Below are 17,791 nucleotides of genomic sequence, written 5' to 3'. Positions count from 1 at the left end.
ATGGGCTGAATGGTCTCCTTCTGTAGTGTATGGATTCTTTTTGAACGGGAGATGTAGCAAGGGGCCAAAGGTATAGCAGTGACCATAAGAGGTAGGTACAAGAGTAGGCCATTCGGCCCCTCGGGCTTGCTCTGCCATTCAATAGGATCATGGTTAATCCGACATTCATCACATTCACTTTCTTGCCCTTTCCCCGTAACCTTTAATTCCCATGGCGGATCAAATCCATATCCATCTCAGCCTTAAATATACACCAGGACACTGCCCAGCAATTAAATGCGGGACTGCAGCCCAACCCAGGCTGAAAAGGAAAAGTAGTTCCAGCTACTCACCTGATATAGTGAGGGATGCCTGTGATTTAATCTTCATGTCACTCTCCGAGATGCTTATGATAAGGTAAAGGCAGACATAACAAGACATGATAGTAGAATGGAAGAACTGGAAAAATCAGATACATTTGACAAACCCATGCAAAAGGTAGTTCTCACTGTAGTTCTCCTGAACATTGGGGTGGCATGGTGGCACAGTGATTAGCACTGCTGCCTCACAGCGCCAGGGACTTGGGTTTGATTCCCAGCTTGGGTCACTGTCTGTGCGGAGTCTGCACATTCTCCCCGTGTCTGCGTGGGTTTCCTCCGCGTGCTCCGGTTTCCTCCCACAGTCCGAAAGATTTTGATTTGATTTGATTTATTATTGTCACATGTATTAACATACAGTGAAAAAAATTGTTTCTTGCGCGCTATACAGATAAAGCATACCGTTCATAGAGAAGGAAAGGAGAGAGTGCAGAATGTAGTGTTACAGTCATAGCTAGGGTGTAGAGAAAGATCAACTTAATGCAAGGTAAGTCCATTCAAAAGTCTGACAGCAGCAGGGAAGAAGCTGTTCTTGAGTCGGTTGGTACGTGACCTCAGACTTTTGTATCCTTTTCCCGGGAAGAAGGTGGAAGAGAGAATGTCCGGGGTGCATGGGGTCCTTAATTATGCTGGTTAGGTGCATTGGCCATGCTAAATTCTCCCTCAGTGTACCCGAACAGGTGCTGGAATGTGGTGACTAGGCGATTTTCACAGTAACTTCATTACAGTGTTAATGTAAGCCTACTTGTGACACTAATAAATAAACTTTTTGTGACTGCAGAACAAATCTATCCAATACTGAATCGGAAAATAACTCACACTTGCAATATCCAGATATTTTTAGGAATGAGATTTCCAATCGAAGAAATAATGAGATGAATTTCCGATCAATTGAAAACACAAGGGTTGAGATTGTACTGTACAATATAAATGTATTCACATGTTCACATGAAGCTCTTTTATCTACTGTTTAGTAAACAAGTTAGGCTGTTTACATGAAGCAGCTTATTGGTTCCGTTCATTTAGCGGGCCAAAGGAATATCATGTGGACAATTAACCGGTGTCGCGAACACAGTGGAGCTGTGTGCTTTAAGAGTGAAAATCCCCAAAGTGGGTCACATATTTGAAGCAAGATGAATGAGTCTCACTCTAATGAATGAGATCTGACAGGATTTGATCATGTTGCTGTATGGATCTGATTTTCTTTAAGGCTATGATAGCAACTGAGATGGAAATCTGTGAACGTGATTCAGAAACTTCATCCAAGCAGGGACAACAATATCAGTTACTGTTGCCAGTGGCCGGGATCAAAGCGGGATTTGATATCTCACATCCATTCCCACTCCTGGTCATTGAGGTACCAAATTATATTTATCTTGAAGTGTTCCGCACCCCCGTCACATGTATTTGCCCAAACTTGATTTGCATCCCCTCCATATAGAAGACTGAGAGTGATCTGAGGGCGGCACAGTGGCATAGTGGTTAGCACTGCTGCCTCACAGCACCATGGACCAAGGTTCTATTCCGGTCTTGAGTCACTGTCTGTGTGGAGTTTGCACATTCTCCCCGTGTCTTCATGGGTTTCCTCCAGGTGCCCCGGTTTCCTCCCTCGCTCCAAAGGTGTGCAGGTTAGGCAGATTGGCTATGCTAAATTGCCCTTAAGTGTCCAAAGATGTGTAGGTTAGGCGAATTGGCCATGCTAAATTGCCCTTTAGTGTCCAAAGATGTGCAGGTTAGGTGGATTGGCCATGCTGAATTGCCCTTCAGTGTCCAAAGATGTGCAGGTTAGGTGAATTGGCCATGCTAAATTGCCCCTTAGTGTCCAAAGGTGTGCAGGTTAGATGGATTGGCCATGCTAAATTGCCCCTTACTGTCCAAAGATCTGCAGGTTTTGTGGATTGGCCATGCTAAATTGCCCCTTAGTGTCAAAGGGTAAAAACATGAGGCTATGGGGATAGAGCTGGAGTGGGATTGTGGTCGGTTTATGCTCGATGGGCCAAATGGCCTCATTCTGCACTGTAGGGATTCTATGATTCTAATCTGTTTAGAGTGTTTAAAACGTGAAAAGGATAAGGAACAGAGAAAAGAGACTTTCCTTGGTGGGGGAATCGTGAGCAAAGTGATAATTAGAGCTAGGAGTGAAATTTCAGGAGTGAAATCAGGAAACAAATTTTCATTAAAAAAGGAATCTGGAATTCTCTCTTCCAATGGGATGTGGATACTGAGTTAATTGGAACATTCAAGCCTGAGGTAGTTGTAGGAAAGGGAATCAAGGAATATGGAGCAAAGGTGACTGCGATCTACATGAATATTGGAGCAGGCTTGAGGGGCTGAATGGCCTTCCCTTGTGCCTAATGTTCCAATGACCCCCACAAACACAGACACACACATACACACAGTTAGTCTAACGTAGCTAATGAAGGACTCTGAACGTGAGGCCCATTAAACAAAGGCCGTCCTAATCTGTGTGTGTGTGTGTCGGGGGGCCCTCTATCCACCATCTGCCCGGACAGATTGAGTAAGGATTGACATAATGCGGAGGTGACATTTCCCAGCCCCTGGGCAGCGTGCTTGCAACAAAAAAAAAATAATGATTCCACTTCATCTGGAGTGACTGATCTGGAGATAGAATGGTGACAGCATTGAAACTCTCAAACAACTCAGCACATGACAGGTTACAAACTCAGAGTGCATTGACAGGTCATGGCCCAGACGATTACAAAAGCAACATCTAACTGAGGCATTTACTGTCAATAAAAATTAGTGGAGGTTGCGGCTAATTAATGAGCAAAAGAAAGGGTCAGAAATAACAGTGTTAAAGAAAAGGCATTTTGAAATGTGTTCAGAATTCCATATATTGGAATGCTTTACACATAACACAGTGTATATAGGTCCTTCCAGGCATAACGCTAAGAGTGATAAGTATTTGGAACAACCTACCCAGTAAGATAATGGAGATAAAGGCTGTTTAGGGCATTCAAATACAGTGGGACTGACAGGGGTTTAGCTACAAAAGAAAGAAACTAAATGGTTTTCCCATTCTTGACTGCTTTGTTTAAAGTTTATTTATTAGCGTCACAAGTAGGCTTGCATTAACACTGCAATGATGTTACTGTGAAAATCCCCTAGTCGCCACACTCCGGCGCCTGTTCGGGTACACTGAGGGAGAATTTAGCACGGCCAATGAACCTAACCAGCACGTCTTTCGGACTGTGGGAGGGAATCAGAGCGCCCGGAGGAAGCCCACACAGACATGAGGAGAACGTGCAGACTCCGCACTGACAGTGACCCAAGCCAGCAATCGAACCCTGGCGCTGTGAGGCAGCAGTGTGCCACCATGCCATGGTAGATTTTGACTTTCTACAGTAATCCATCTTGTACCTCTCCTGATTTCTATTTCCATATTGGCATCTCTGCTAATTTTGACATTTATTAATGCCCTGGGCTTGCTTGTACAGAGCATAGTTTCAAACATTGAAGATAACAGGAAAATTGGAAATGTAGTTGGGGAATGGACATAGACCTAAGGAGAATTGCAAAGGCATGCTGGGGGAATGGGCAGACACATTACAAATCAAATGTACTCAATGCAGGCAAGTGTTAAGTTATGCATCCTGGGAGGAAGAATGAGGAGAGGCAATAGAGATGAAATACTTTCATAGAGTTGCAGGAACAGAAAAACTCAGGGTGGTCCACGTATACAGATCTTTAAAAGTCCCAGGACTAGCTGAGAAGATTGACTTTATTAACAGAAGCGTAGAATGGAAAAAAACAAGGATATTCTGCTGAACCTTCATAAAACATTGGTTAGATGGAATATTGTCATAGAATCACAGAATCCCTACAGTGCAGAAGGAGGTTATTCGGCCCATCGAAGCTGCACCGACTCTCCGACAGAACCTCTTACCCAGCCCCACCCCATGCCCTGTCCCCGTAACCCCACACATTTATCCTGCTAATCCCCTAACCCACACATCTTTGGACACTAAGGGACAATTTAGCATGGCCAATCCACCAACCTGCACATCTTTGGGCTGTGGGAGCACCCAGAGCAAACCCATGCAGACACAGGGAGAATGTGCAAACTCCACACAGATAGTCACCCAAGGCCAGAATTGAACCCGGGTCCCTGGCACTGTGAGGCAGCACTGCTAACCACTGTGCCACCGTGCCGCCCCATGATTCTATAATTGTGTTCAATTATGAATTGTTCATGAGATGCAGTCATCTCTGGCTGGCCAACCAGGTGATGGTGAGATACCTTTTTGAGGTGCTGCAGTCCATGTGATCTAGGTGCACTGTCCATGAGGTGTAGGTACACCCATAGTGCTGTTAGGAAGGGTGTTCCGGGATTTTAACCCACTGAAAGTGAAGAAACAGAGATATAGTTCCAAATCAAGATGATGTGTGCCTTGGAGGGGAACTTGCAGGTGATGGTGTTCCCATACACCTGCTGCCCTTGTCCTTCTAGGTGGCAGAGGCTGCAGGTTTGGAAGGTGTGGTTGAAGGAGTCTTGGTGAGTTGCAACAGTACAACTTGTGGATGGTACACGCTGCTGCCATTGTGCCCCAGTGGTTGATGGTAGATGGGGTGCCAACCTATGCAGGTTTGGTTTGGAGCATCATGCCTAAGGAAAAATGACAAGATCTTAGAGAAGGTGCAGAAGTCATTGACTAAAATAGTACCAGGGATGAGGGACTTCAGTGATGTGGATTGTCTGGAGAAGCTGGAGGTACAGTGGATGGGCAGTGTGGCCTGGTGGTGGGGTCATAGCATGCTGTTCAGTTTAGAGCGGGAAATGTTAAGGAGAAAATGGATAGAAGTGTTCAAAAGCAAGAAGGATTTTGTCAGAGTTAATAAGGAAAATTGTTTTCAGTGACCGAAAGGTCAGAATCCAGAGGGCAGAGATTTCAGGTGATTGACAATAGAGTTGGAGACAACAACAAGAAATGAGTGAGATGTTGTGATCGAGAATGAACTGGCGAGAAGGATGGAAAAAAATTCAATATTAACATTTAAAAGAGAATTGTGTCAATACTTGAAGGGAAAATAATTACAAAACTAGGGAATTGGACTAATTGAACAGTTGTTTCAAGAAGTCCAGTCACAATGGGTCAGATGATGTCCTTCTGTACATTAGAGAGTCATAGAGTCATAGAGCAATGCAGCACGGAAACAGGCCCTTCGGACCAATCAGTCCATGCCATCCATGGTTCCCTCCCAGCGAGTCCCAATTGCCTGCATTTGGCCCATACCCCTCTAAACCTTTCTCATCCATGCACTTATCCAAAAGCTTTTTAAATGTTGCTATTGAACTTGCTTCAACCACTTTCTCTGGCAGCTCATTCCATATCCGCACCACCATCTGTGTGAAGAGGTTGCCCCTCAGGTCCCTTTTAAATCTTTCCCCTCTCACCTTAAACCTATGCCCCCTAGTTTTCAATTCCTCTTCCCTGGGGAAAAAGACTATGTGCCTTCATCCTATCGATGCCCCTCATGATTTTATACACCTCAATAAAGTCACCCCTCATTCTCCTACGTTCCAAGGAATAAAGACCTAGCCTGGCCAAACTCTAAGATAAAAGAACAGAAAGAGAGAAAATAGGAAGATAGGATGATAAGAACAGAAGTAGGACATTTACCCTCAAGTATGTTCCATCATACAGCAAGGCCACCTGTGACCAAAGTCCATGTTTCCGACATTGTTCAATACTGCTAACAAAAATCCATCAATCTCTGTTTCAAAATGAATAATTAATCCATCAATTGCCATTGATAGAAGAAAGTTTCCAACTTCTACCACGCTTGGTGGGTAGAAATGTTGCCTAATTTCACTCCTAAAAAGTTCTGGCTTTATTTTTTACACTGTGCCCCGAAATTCCTAAATTCCCCAACCAGGGGGAATATTTTTTCTCAATCTGCCCTACCTGTTGCCCTTAATAAAAACTTCAATCAAATCACCCCTTGACCTGTTAAATTCCAGGGAGTACAATTTTGGGGAGATAAGGTGATGTGTGGAAAGGAAAATTAAATAGAGGTTTTTGCTTTTGATTTTTGATTTGATTTATTATTGTCACGTGTATTAGCATACAGTGAAAAGTATCGTTTCTTGCGCGCTATACAGACAAAACATACCATTCATAGGGAAGGAAAGGAGAGGGTGCAGAATGTAGTGTTACAGTTACAGTTACTAGGGTGTAGAGAAAGATCAACTTAATGCGAGGTAAGTCCATTCATAAGTCTGACAGCAGCAGGGAAGAAGCTGTTCTTGAGTCGGTTGGTACGTGACCTCAGACTTTTGTATCTTTTTTCCAACAGAAGATGGAAGAGAGGATGTCCGGGGTGCGTGGGGTCCTTGATTATGCTGGCTGCTTTGCCGAAGCAGCGGGAAGTGTAGACAGAGTCAATGGATGGGAGGCTGGTTTCTTTTGCAAATGTCTTGACTGCAAGAAAGGAAAATCAGCAAAGTAAGTATTTGTATTTGTAACCACCGAGGAGAGAGTAATTTTAAAACGTAGTTCTTTTTTAGAGTATTGGAAGAATCTGCTCTCATGTTATCTGCCATCTGAAGTTTGTGGTCTGGGGAAATGGAGGTTGGATGACCAATTAAGCATGGCCATTGCAGATCTTGTGTGCAGGTCCGCTAAAGCTTACTAAAGCGTACATTAAGAATCCAAATAACTCAAAGCCGAACCGGTATAAATAGAATGCATATGTGGTTTTGTTAAAGACTAAACTCAGACCTACACCCATCAAACAATTGTCTTTTGTGTTGCTGAGCTGAAGAAGTCACATTGAGCACTGTATCACTGACAAAGAAATACTGACTACATCACTGAACATTGGCTCACATTAGAATCATCAAGCTCTCAAAATGGTCAGTTCCTCTATAATTAAGTTCAATATAGAAATGCAGAATCCCTACAGTGCAGAAGGAGGCCATTCAGCCCATCAAGTCTGCACCGTCCCTAGGTGTGATGCTAATCGGTCAGACTACTCTCTGTGTCACTGTTACTTACTCCGTTCTCCAATCAAATGGGATTAGTTCAGTTTAGGAAACCTGGTTAGCATGGATGAGTTGGGCTGAAGGGCCTGTTTCCATGTTGCATATGTCTATCTCTCTATGACTCTCCAACAGAACATCTTACTTAGACCCACCCCAATGCCCTATCCTTGTAACCCCATGCATTCACTTTGATTTGATTTGATTAGATTAGATTTGATTTATTATTGTCACATTTATTAGTGTACAGTGAAAAGTATTGTTTCTTGCGCGCTATACAGACAAAACATACTGAAAGGACAGAGTGCAGAGTGTAGTGTTACAGTCATAGCTACAGTGTAGAGAAAGATCAACTTAATGCGAGGTAGATCCATTCAAAAATCTGATGGCAGCAGCGAAGAAGCTGTTCTTGAGTCGGTTGGTACGTGACCTCAGACTTTTGTATCTTTTTCCCAACGGAAGAAGGTGGAAGAGAATATGTCCGGAGTGCGTGGGGTCCTCGATTATGCTGGCTGTTTCTCCGAGGCAGCGGGAAGTGTAGACGGAGTCCATGGATGGGAGGCTGGTTTGCGTGATGGACTACCTTTTGTAGTTTCTTGCAGTCTTGGACAGAGCAGGAGCCATACCAAGCTGTGATACAACCAGAAAGAATGCTTTCCATGGTGCATCTGTAAAAGTTGGTGGGAGTCATAGAGGGAAGTTATGTGTGGAACCGGAGGAGATTGGTGAAGCATTGAACCAATATTTCTCTTCGGTGTTCACGCAAGGGGACATGAATATAGCTGAGGAGGACACTGGGTTGCAAGGGAGTAGAATAGACAGTATTACAGTTGATAAGGAGGATGTGCAGGATATTCTGGAGGGTCTGAAAATAGATAAATCCCCTGGTCCGGATGGGATTTATCCAAGGATTCTCTGGGAGGCAAGAGAAGTGATTGCAGAGCCTCTGGCTCTGATCTTCAGGTCGTCGTTGGCCTCTGGTATAGTACCAGAAGATTGGAGGTTAGCGAATGTTGTCCCATTGTTTAAGAAGGGGAACAGAGACTTCCCCGGGAATTATAGACCGGTGAGTCTCACTTCTGTTGTCGGCAAGATGTTGGAAAAAATTATAAGGGATAGGATTTATAGTTATTTGGAGAGTAATGAATTGATAGGTGATAGTCAGCATGGTTTTGTGGCAGGTAGGTCGTGCCTTACTAACCTTATTGAGTTTTTTGAGAAAGTGACCAAGGAGGTGGATGGGGGCAAGGCAGTGGACGTGGTATATATGGATTTTAGTAAGGCGTTTGATAAGGTTCACCATGGTAGGCTTCTGCAGAAAATGCAGATGTATGGGATTGGGGGTGATCTAGGAAATTGGATCAGGAATTGGCTAGCGGATAGGAAACAGAGGGTGGTGGTTGATAGTAAATATTCATCATGGAGTGCGGTTACAAGTGGTGTACCTCAGGGATCTGTTTTGGGGCCACTGCTGTTTGTAATATTTATTAATGATCTGGATGAGGGTATAGTTGGGTGGATTAGCAAATTTGCTGATGACACCAAAGTCGGTGGTGTGGTAGACAGTGAGGAAGGGTGTCGTAGTTTGCAGGAAGACTTAGACAGGTTGCAAAGTTGGGCCGAGAGGTGGCGGATGGAGTTTAATGCGGAGAAGTGTGAGGTAATTCACTTTGGTAGGAATAACAGATGTGTTGAGTATAGGGCTAACGGGAGGACTTTGAATAGTGTGGAGGAGCAGAGGGATCTAGGTGTATGTGTGCATAGATCCCTGAAAGTTGGGAATCAAGTAGATAAGGTTGTTAAGAAGGCATATGGTGTCTTGGCGTTTATTGGTAGGGGGATTGAATTTAGGAGTCGTAGCGTTATGTTGCAACTGTACACAACTCTGGTGCGGCCGCACTTGGAGTACTGTGTGCAGTTCTGGTCCCCACATTACAGGAAGGATGTGGAGGCTTTGGAGAGGGTGCAGAGGAGGTTTACCAGGATGTTGCCTGGTATGGAGGGGAGATCCTATGAGGAGAGGCTGAGGGATTTGGGATTGTTTTCGCTGGAAAGGCGGCGGCTAAGAGGGGATCTTATTGAAACATATAAGATGATTAGAGGTTTAGATAGGGTGGATAGTGATAGCCTTTTTCCTCTGATGGAGAAATCCAGCACGAGGGGGCATGGCTTTAAATTGAGGGGGGGTAGTTATAGAACCGATGTCAGGGGTAGGTTCTTTACCCAGAGGGTGGTGAGGGATTGGAATGCCCTGCCAGCATCAGTAGTAAATGCGCCTAGTTTGGGGGCGTTTAAGAGATCCGTAGATAGGTTCATGGACGAAAAGAAATTGGTTTAGGTTGGAGGGTCACAGTTTTTTTTTTTAACTGGTCGGTGCAACATCGTGGGCCGAAGGGCCTGTTCTGCGCTGTAATGTTCTATGTTCTATAGCAAACATGCCAATTTCCTTAGTCTTCTGAGAATGTGGAGGCGTTGGTGGGCTTTCTTAACTATAGCATTGGCGTGGAGAAACCAGGACAGGTTGTTGGTGATCTAGACATCTAAAAACTTGAAGTTCTCGACCATTTCTACTTTGTCCCCATTGATGTAGGCAGGGGCATGTTCTCCACTACGCTTCCTGAAGTTGACGACAACCTCCTTTGTTTTGTTGACATTGAGGGAGAGATTATTGTTGCTGCACCAGTTCACCAGATTCTCCATCTCTTTCCTGTACTCTGTCTCGTCATTGTTCGAGATCTGACCCACTACGGTGGTGTCATCAGCAAACTTGGAAATTGAGTTGGAGTGGAGTTTGGCCACATTGGCATAGATGCATAAGGAGTAAAGTAAGAGGCTGAGGGCACAGCCTTGTGGGGCACCTGTGTTGAGGATGATCGTGGAAGAGGTGTTGTTGCCTCTCCTTACTAATTGCGGTCTATGGATTAGGAAATTCAGGATCTGTTCGCAGAGGGAGGAGCCAAGCCCCAAGCCATGGAGTTTGGAGATGCGTTTCATAGGAATAATGGTGTTAAAGGTTGAACAGTAGTCAGTACATAGGTGTCTTTGTTATCTCGCTGTTCCAGGGCCAGGGAGATGGCGTCTGCTGTGGACTTGTTGTGGCAGTAGATGAGCTGTAGTGGATCTAAGCAATCTGGGAGGCTGGAATTGATTCGTGCCATGACAAATCTTTGGAAGCACTTCATAATGATGAATGACAGAGCCACCAACCAATAGTCATTAAGGCACACTGCTTGGCTTTTCTTTGGTACCGGGATGATGGTTGTCTTCTTGAAGCGGATAGGGACCTCAGATTGTCGTAAAGAGAGGTTGAAGATGTCTGCGAATACCACCACCAGCTGATCCACGCAGGATCTGAGTGCTCGTCCGGGTACCCCATCTGGGCCAGTCGCTTTCCGTGGGTTGACCTTCGAGAAGGCTGCTCTGACATCTGCAATGTTGATCTCAGGTACATGTTAATCAGGGAGCTCATATTCTAAGAGGGCCACATCGTGGGCCTTGTTAAAGTCATTGCAGTAAAGGGTCGAACACAATGGCACAAATAGTTAAGGCAAAGACATTAGGAAGCATTCAAGGTGGAAATTATAAGCTGGGAAAGCTAAGATACCAATAATCTTTGCTTGTTCATAGATGCTGTAGTACCTTTAATGGGAGAGGGTTAAGATACTGTGGAGTCCTGAGCAGAATATGCCAAGTCTTTCCACTCTTCGAGGACATAGGTTTGAGGTAATTGGCAACAAGAAGAAATGGAAGATGAGAGTGTGGTGAGTTGTTCTGTGCACTGCCTGAAAAATATATACTGTTATATATTTAACAGGGTTGCAGGTTGCTTTAAGAGCTGATCACATGAGGTGTCATTAGGGTGTTGGCAGGGGCTGCAGTTTTACTTTCAGTTTGTAAAGTAGACATAGAAATATAGAAACCCTACAGTACAGAAAGAGGCCATTCGGCCCATCGAGTCTGCACCGACCACAATCCCACCCAGGCCCTACCCCCATATCCCTACATATTTTACCCACTAATCCCTCTAATCTGCGGATCCCAGGACACTAAGGGGCAATTTTAGCATGGCCAATCAACCTAACCCGCACATCTTTGGACTGTGGGAGGAAACCGGAGCACCCGGAGGAAACCCACGCAGACACGAGGAGAATGTGCAAACTCCACACAGACAGTGACCCAAGCCGGGAATCGAACCCAGGTCCCTGGAGCTATGAAAACAGCAGTGCTAACCACTGTGCTATTAGTCACAAGTAAGGCTTACATTAACACTGCAATGAAGTTATTGTGAAATTCCCTTAGTCGCCACAGTCCGGTGCCTGTTTGGGTCACTGCACCTAACCAGCATGCCTTTCAGACTGTGGGAGGAAACCGGAGCACCCGGAGGAAACCCACGCAGGCACGGGGAGAACGTGCAAACTCCACACAGACAGTGACCCAAGCCGGGAATTGAACCCGGGTCGCTGGCGCTGTGAGGCAGCAGTGCTAACCACTGTGCCACGGTGCCGCCCCAGCTCTGTACTCTGCACTTGATACTCTGTGCAGTGCAGAGAACATTTCTTTGATTAAAACCTGTTGTGTGTTAGTTTGACTGTACATGTGCAAACGTCTCTTCTTTTTGTGTAAAACCCACAACAGCTAACATAGTTAGGTCATTACACATTTGAACATACAAGCGCGCCAACATATGAATTAGGAGCAGGAGTGGGTCACTTAGTCCCTTGGGCCTGCTCCGCCTTTCAATAAGAAAATGGCTGATCTGATTGTAACCTCCCGCTTACCCCGATAAGCTTTCACCCCCTTATTTATCAGACCCAATAATAACTTTCGAAGGGGAATTTGATATTGAAAAGAACAAACATTTACAGAACAGTGAGGCAAGAACAAAGGAGTGGGATGATAGCTCCTTCAAAGAACCAGCAAGAACATGATGGGCTGAATGGCCACCTTCTGTGCCGTAAGATTCTGTGCTTCTATAGTTGAGAGTGTTGCCAATGTCATTGTGTCAGCACTAAAATCGGTTTGAAATTGCACTGCAAAAGCTAACGACAGCAAGTCCCAAGAGCTGATGTCAGCATTCCGTCTTGTTTGTATACAGAGTCAAGGAAATCCATAGCTGCAGGTGTTAACTGCTCAGAATGATCTTGCTGGCCTGACCTATTTTTAACATTTGATCTCTGCACAGAGTTTAAGTTCCTAAGGGGCTGCACTGTCTGTCCTGTATCGTGTCAGTCACTGGAAAGAGGAGGTTTAGCAGTTTATTTTCAGAGCACCTTTAACTCTGGCTATACTGAATCTCTATCGGTCAGACAGGGCATCTTGGAATCCCTACAGTGCAGAAGGAGGCTATTTTGCCCAGCGAGCCTGCACCGACAACAATCCCACACAGGCCCTATCGCCGTAACCCCACGTATTTACCCTGCTAATCCCCCTGACACTAAGGGGCAATTTACCATGGCCAATCCACCTAACCCACACATCTTTGGACTGTGGGAGGAAACCGGAGCACCCGGAGGAAACCCACATAGACACAGGGAGAATGTGCAAACTCTATACAGACAATGACCCAAGCCGGGAATCGAACTCAGGTCTCTGGCGCTGTGAGGCAGCAGTGCTAACCACTGTGCCTTTCCCCTCCCTGACCTCCTTTCGTTGTCTGGATGCTAATGGCATCAGTGAATATGAAGATAGCGGAGGAAAACGGCAGAGGGGTAGATGGTCGACCATGATCTGTTAAAAGAGTGGGCTCACTTGATGGGCCGGGTGGCTTACTCCTGCTCCTATTTCCTCTGTTCCTCCACCATCACGTAGACTGCATGTTTGCCGCAGTGAGTTTGAGGTGGATGGGACTCACAGTCTGTGGAACATGCAGCCAAATATATGTATTTTACCACAAACAAAGCTAAAGAATAGCATTCTATTTACGGATTATGTATAAAAAAAGTCTGTGAACTGTAGCAAGCAGAAATGGTGCACCAAATCAATCCCAGTCACTTACAGCAGTGTGGTCCCCAGCTGTGATTGCGGAGTTACACTGCGGCTCCACAATATGCAGCCCATTCTCATTGGAATATCATTCCACCCTCTGTTCTTCCACAAGAGGTGAAGGAGCAGTGCTCCGAAAGCTTATGGTATTTGCTACCAAATAAACCTGTTGGACTTTCACCTGGTGTTGTGAGACTTCCTACTGCTTCCACAAGAGGCCATTATTTGTATGTGAATGTCGCGAGGTGGTTCGAGCTTGGAAGGCATCAGAGGCTCAACTATTCCAGTCACCTACTTAATTAGCTGTCAGTTTGGTCTCCTTATCTGAGGAAGAGCGTTCTTGATATAGAGGGAGTCCAGCGAAGGTTTACCAGACTGATTCCTGGGATGGCAGATCTGTCAGATGAGGAGAGATTAAGTCGGTTAGGGTTATATTCACTGGAATTTAGAAGAGTGAGAGGGGATCTCACTGAAACTTACAAAATTCTAACAGGGTAGATTCAGAAATAACGTTCCCGATGGTGGGGGAGTCCAGACCTCGGGGTCGTAGTTTGAGGATAAGGGGTATACTTTTTAGGACTGAGGTGAGGAGAACTTTTTTCATCCAGAGGGTGGTGAATGTGTGGAATTCACTACCACAGAATGTAGTTGGGGCCAAAACATGTAAATTCAAGAAGAAATTAGATAGAGCTCTTGGGCTAAAGGGATCAAGGGATACGGGGAGAACGGGGGACCAGGGTATTGAACTCGATGATCAGCCGTAGTCATAATGAATGGCGGAGCAGGCTCGAGGGGCCGAGTGGTGCAAGTTAGGACACAAGTGGCAGAGTTTATGAGGGTGGAACATGGAAGGCCAACCAGCAGGATATTAGAATAATCAATCGAGAGGTAACAACAGCATGGATGAGGGTTTCATCATCAGGTGAATAGAGACAGGTATGAAGGTGGGTGACATTGCAGGGGTGGAAATAGTGTTAGTGAGGGTGTGGATATTTAGCTGGCAGGAGGTCCATCTCAGTGTCAAATATGTCATTGAATTTGCTATCAGCCTGGTTCAACCTGAGTTGCCAGGAAGAGGGATGGAATCGTAGTATCATAGAATCCCTACAGTGCAGAAGGAGGCCATTGGGCCCATCGAGCCTGTACCGATCCCAACAATCCCACCCAGGTCCTATCCCCGTAACCCTACCTGCTGGTCCCTCTGACACAACTGGACCATGGCCAATCAACCTAACCCACACATCTTTGAACTGCGGGAGAAAACCGGAGCACCCGGAGGAAACACACGCAGACACGGGGAGAACACGCAAACTCCACACAGTCACCCAATACCGGAATTGAACCCAGGTCCCTGGTGGGGCAGCAGTGCTAACCACCATGCTGCCCATGTTAGTGGCTAGGAACCAAAGTTTGCCACAGGGACTGAAGACAACCTCTTTGCCAAATCTTTTGGTCGCTTCTCCCATTGTCTCCAAATGCTGGACATTGCTTAATAACGCTCCTGTGAAGTGTGCTGTTTAATGTGCTACAAAAATGCATGTTGTTGTTCTCATCCAGGTCTGCAACACCACAGTCACCTTGCCAGTGTATACAACTGAAAGATAACTGGGTAGATTTTCCATTTGCAGCCCAATTGTAAATCCATTAGAGAAACCATCAGATCTTCATCTCTGCTGATATTATGTTTACACCCAGGTAGCAATTTGAAAAGCATACCATTCCTCACAGTGACTGGGAAGATTGCTTGCAAGATTCAATTAAACAGTTGCAGCAAAGAAGTGAAATCAATTTTAGCAACGCAAATAGAGGTATTCAGAATTAAGAGGGGGTCTGGATAGAGTAGATCGGGAGAAATTATATCACTGGCAAAAGGATCGATCTCCACTCCACCTGACGAAGGGGCAGCGCTCCAAAAGCTAGTTTTTTTTGGTAGTTACGGTAGCATTTGCTACCAAATAAACCTGTTGGACTTTAACCTGGTGTTGTTAAACTTCTTAAAGGATCGATAACCAAGAGTCGCCGATTTAAGGTAATTGATGAAAGAAACAAAAGGAGTTAAGGAGAATTTTGTGACACACCAATTTATGATTTGAACGGCGCTGCTTGACAAGATACTGGAAGCAGATTCAATAAAGAATTTCAAAAGGGAAGATGATAAATATTTATGAAAGAAGATAAAAATCGGAAGAGTATAATTAACTGGATAGTCCTTTCCGAGAGCTAGAACAGGCAGAATGATTTGATTTGATTTGATTTGATTTATTATTGTCACATGTATTAACATACAGTGAAAAGTATTGTTTCTTGCGCGCTATACAGACAAACGATACAGACATATCGTTCATAGAGAAGGAAACAAGAGAGTGCAGAATGTAGTGTTACAGTCATAGCTAGGGTGTAGAGAAAGATCAACTTAATGCAAGGTAAGTCCATCCAAAGGTCTGACAGCAGCAGGTAAGAAGATGATGGGCCTAATGGCATCCTTTTGCACTGTTGAGTTCTATGATTCTATGAACGGGGCCTTTAGTCCCAATCAGCCTTGTCCTTACTTAACCCCACTTCCCTGCAATCATAGCATGGGTTGAAATTCAACTTTGACACAGACATATAACGAGTGAAAGCAGTAAGTAAGGTCATGAGGAAGGGTGTCCTTGCTGTAAAGGGAGAACAGCAAAGGCTTACCAGGCTGATTCCTGGGATGGCAGGTCTGTCACATGAGGAGAGACTAAATTGGTTAGGATTATATTCATTGGCGTTTAGAAGAGTGAGAGGGGATCTCATAGAAACTTATAAAATTCTAACAGGATTAGACATGGTAGATTCAGAAAGAATGTTCCCGATGGTGGGGGGAGTCCAGAACTAGGGGTCAGAGTTTGAGGATAAGGGGTAAAACTTTTAGAACTGAGGTGAGGAGAAACTTCTTCACCCAGAGAGTGGCAAATGTGTGGAATTCACTACCACAGAAAGTAGTTGAGGCCAAAATGTTGTCTGATTTCAAGAAGAAATTAGATATAGCTCTTGGGGCTAAAAGGATCAAGGGATATGTATTTATTTATTTTTTATTAGTGTCGCTAAAGGGATTGAGGGATATGGGTGAGGGGGGGGGGGCGCGGGGGGGGTTGTGGAGGAGATCAGGATATTGAATTTGATGATCAGCCATGATCATAATGAATGGTGGAGCAGGCTTGAAGGGCCGAATGGCCTACTCCTCCTTCTAGTTTCTATGTTTCTTTGTTACGTGTGGAAAAAAACCCACGCTGTCCTTTGCAGGTTTAGACACAGTTCCAGTCAATTTTATAACACATCATTAAAAAACCCGTTATCGGCCTCTGCTGAAGTTGAATATGGCCCTTTTTCCCCAGCTGAAGTAACTTGGCTCGGCCTGGATCCGGACTAAACGTGGGATTTTTCCCAGCCTCTGTTACTCAATACCACTCTAGGTAGAGCGCTTACTCGCAAATGGGAGCTCACAACACCTAGACTTGTCATGAATTCTGAAGGAGCTCTCTCTTTCTCTGCTACCAACCCACGGAATAGGGCTCCCTGAATGTTTGTGCTTTCCACTGCACTCCAGGGGTGGCTGCTGTTGTTTCGCCCTGTGCTGGATTCTGTTGCCCCGAGACAGAGGCCAGCCATCGCTGTGCCTGTGCACGCTGGGTGGTGACCTCTGCCCATAGCGCAAAAAAAAATAAAATAACACATGTTCCATTTACTGGCCTTTCTGAACAGTCAGCCCACATCACAGCAACGGTACAAATTCTGACAGGCAGGGAGATGGACAGCCCGCAGCCACACAGTGTTTCTGTGGCGACCAGCTGCCCCTTCTTACAGCAGACCTGGGCAGCCTCGCAGGCAGTATCATAACACATTACAAAAACCTTGATCTGATGAATCAATTTGTGTAAAACTGTAATGAGATAACGAGCAAAAATGAAAATGGAGTCAGTTTAGTTTTTAAACAATCTGCAATATAGTGTGTTAGCTTTTACTAACAGGGGGTTGGAGTTTAACAGCCACGGGGTTATGCTGCAACTGTACAGGACCTTGGTGAGACCACATTTGGAATATTGTGTGCAGTTCTGGTCACCTCACTATAAGAAGGATGTGGAAGCGCTGGAAAGAGTGCAGAGGAGATTTACCAGGATGCTGCCTGGTTTGGAGGGTAGGTCTTATGAGGAAAGGTTGAGGGAGCTAGGGCTGTTCTCTCTGGAGCGGAGGAGGCTGAGGGGAGACTTAATAGAGGTTTATAAATTGATGAAGGGGATAGATAGAGTGAACGTTCAAAGACTATTTCCTCGGGTGGATGGAGCTATTACAAGGGGGCATAACTATGGGGTTCGTGGTGGGAGATATAGGAAGGATATCAGAGGTAGGTTCTTTACGCAGAGAGTGGTTGGGGTGTGGAATGGACTGCCTGCAGTGATAGTGGAGTCAGACACTTTAGGAACAT

The 17,791-nt window shown here is 45.2% G+C and overlaps 1 protein-coding gene across 1 annotated transcript in view; it reads left to right on the top strand.

Moving 5' to 3' along the window:
* Positions 1–1,660: 1,660 nt before the first annotated feature.
* Positions 1,661–17,791, top strand: part of tbx21 (T-box transcription factor 21) — a 132,794-nt gene continuing 116,663 nt past the window's right edge. Inside the window, exon 1 of the mRNA XM_078224122.1 lies at positions 1,661–1,713. The gene's annotated coding sequence lies outside the window, so the exon portion shown is untranslated. The remainder of the gene's footprint in view (positions 1,714–17,791) is intronic.

Source organism: Mustelus asterias, chromosome 11 (genome assembly GCF_964213995.1).
Source record: "Mustelus asterias chromosome 11, sMusAst1.hap1.1, whole genome shotgun sequence".
Lineage (NCBI taxonomy): Eukaryota > Metazoa > Chordata > Chondrichthyes > Carcharhiniformes > Triakidae > Mustelus > Mustelus asterias.
Note: the sequence above shows the minus strand (reverse complement) of the source record. Positions and strands in the feature narration are given on the sequence as shown.